Raw genomic sequence first — 2410 nt, forward strand, 5'->3', positions numbered from 1 at the left:
GGGTTGAGAAAACCATCCATAATACACTCCATGAAATCCTCCTCCAACACATCACTACCATGTGTTTAGCTCAATCACGATGTAGGTAAAATTACCCATGATAACTGCTGTACCACCACTGCACACATCCCTTCTTTCTTCTTTGATGCTGTCCACAACCCGACCACTACAAACCAGTGAGACAGACATTGCAGCAAGTGACTGGTTATTGTGAAGCAGCAATTGCTAAAAGAACAATGACCACGACATGATTTAAACACTCAACTCGTTGATCTAGAATCAGGCGCACTACCGTTGCACCACAAGGTCTACACAGTCGTTAAGGGATGTTCGTCTATATGAGGGTTCTGCAATACAAGGGACTTTAAAATCCCAGCCCATTCCCACCAGGTATCACAAGCAGCGCTCACCTGACAGTCACCGGATGGCTTGTTCGAAAACTTTTATCCTGCTTTCACAGGAAAGCATCATTAATTAACCCTTCACCTTCTTTTGCACAATCAAACAAATGCTAACTCAGGGGCACTCCATACTTCAATCATTTGGCCTATGCTTTGGGGAGCGGCCCGGGAAGTGGAACTGAGTCCATGATCACATCAGCCATGATCGTATCAAATGGCGGAGCAGGATCGAGGGGCCGTATGGCCCACTCCTGCTCCTATTTCATATGTTCTTATATATGTTAACCCATTTTAATCACTGTATTTTAGCTTTCTGGTTCAAAGTGTTCATTGCCGATGACACCAGGAATCCGGCGCAAATTTTATTAAATTTATCAGCACCGATTATTCCTAACGTGCACACAAAATACAATCAGTAGTGAAGATAAAATCCCACCGTGTGTATTTTCAGATTTAAAGCAGTAGCATTTCAAATAAAGTGAAAGAATTTTATACTAAAAAATTTGCAAGTGTTACTTGTATTTGTGTCTTTAATTAAACTTTGTGGCGTCTGACTCCCGTTCATGCCACTGCTGAATAAGAGAGGAGGGTTTGACATTGACAAGACTGCCCTGCCCCTGATATTTGTCAGCTCATCCTTTATATTCAGTGGTTTCTCGCACTTTGATGGGCTGCAGTGTAGCGGATATCACTTTGGCCTCACACGCAAAAGGTCCCCGTGGATCCGTTTTCTCTCACTCAAAGTTATCTATTTAATGGTGAAATACAGAGCAATTAATGAATAAGGGAGCCCTTTTGCCAGGAGAATAAATAGCAAATAAAAACAGCAAATGCTGGAAATCTCAGCAGGTCAGGCAGCATTTGCAGGGAGACTCAACTCGCCTCCGATTGTTCATCCACAGCAATTTAAAAAAAAATGTTTCTGCCTGGGATTGAACTTGGGACCTATTGCGTGTAAAGCAAACGTGATAACCACTACACTACAGAAACCTCTGGCACAACAGCCCCCTCAGCGAGGAGCTGACCAGTGAGCTCCCTCTGTGCTGATCGGGAATGTGTTGGCTCTCCTGAAACAAATTCTGTCCCACACTGAGAATTCTCAATCCTTCTCCTCCGCTGCCCTTCACAGAAATGTCACGGATCACCCAGCAACCGTGTTCATTTCCACATCCTCACAGTCGGGCCACAGAGGCTCCTTCTGTCTCCCCGCGATCAGCGAACTCACCCAGGTTACAAATTTAAACCCCAAACACGTGCCCGGCAAAGTGCAGGAGAAGCCAGATAGTCTGTAATCTCGGTCTATCACAGGGAGTATTGGTATTCATGGTGATTACAGCAATTATTAAGCGTCTCACAAACCGCAATTATTTTTCTTCGATGAATTGATCGAGGATTGAAACCAGGTTAGTGCGCCGGGTCTTAACATCTCGCCCACCAGGGAACAGTCACGATGCATGTCGATATATTTATATATATTTATATATGAACCTGAATGTCAATGGCTACCTACCTAGACCTCGTGGCGCCCACGGTAGTGCGTCTAACTTTGAGTGAGAGAAACGCTTCCACAGTGACACCTGTCATGTGTTCGACATGGTTACTGCTTGTACTATTACAAGGTGTGCCACCAGAGGGCACTGCAGTGGGAGACTTGTAGCTTACCTGCACAGGTGTGCCTGGCCTTGTATAAAAGGCAGGCCACCAGGTGTGATCCTCACTCTGTGGTTATCAATAAAGGACTCAGGTCACTACAGTTAAAGAACGACACATTGTCTCGTGGAGTCATTATCAGAGCATTTGAAGGTATAACAAGGGAGCCAAAAGCCTCAGAAACTGGAAATTCTACCAAAGCGTCGAAGTCATGCTGTAGGTGCCTGGGACAACACATTGCTCAAAGTTCTCCACACGTGAAGGCAGAGTGTTTCTTCGACAGAAAGACTGGGCATCTTGCGAAGTCATGCCGACTGAAGGGTAAACCTATTTTTAAAGCTATGACTCCAGCGTTCAAA

The 2410-nt window shown here is 44.9% G+C and overlaps 1 non-coding gene across 1 annotated transcript; it reads right to left on the reverse strand.

The window, feature by feature from the left end:
- Nucleotides 1-1318: 1318 nt before the first annotated feature.
- trnav-uac (transfer RNA valine (anticodon UAC)) lies at nucleotides 1319-1391 on the reverse strand. Its single transcript has one exon. It is a non-coding gene; the product is annotated as a tRNA-Val (tRNA).
- Between the last annotated feature and the right edge of the window lie 1019 nt (nucleotides 1392-2410).

Source organism: Pristiophorus japonicus, unplaced genomic scaffold (genome assembly GCF_044704955.1).
Source record: "Pristiophorus japonicus isolate sPriJap1 unplaced genomic scaffold, sPriJap1.hap1 HAP1_SCAFFOLD_35, whole genome shotgun sequence".
NCBI lineage: Eukaryota > Metazoa > Chordata > Chondrichthyes > Pristiophoridae > Pristiophorus > Pristiophorus japonicus.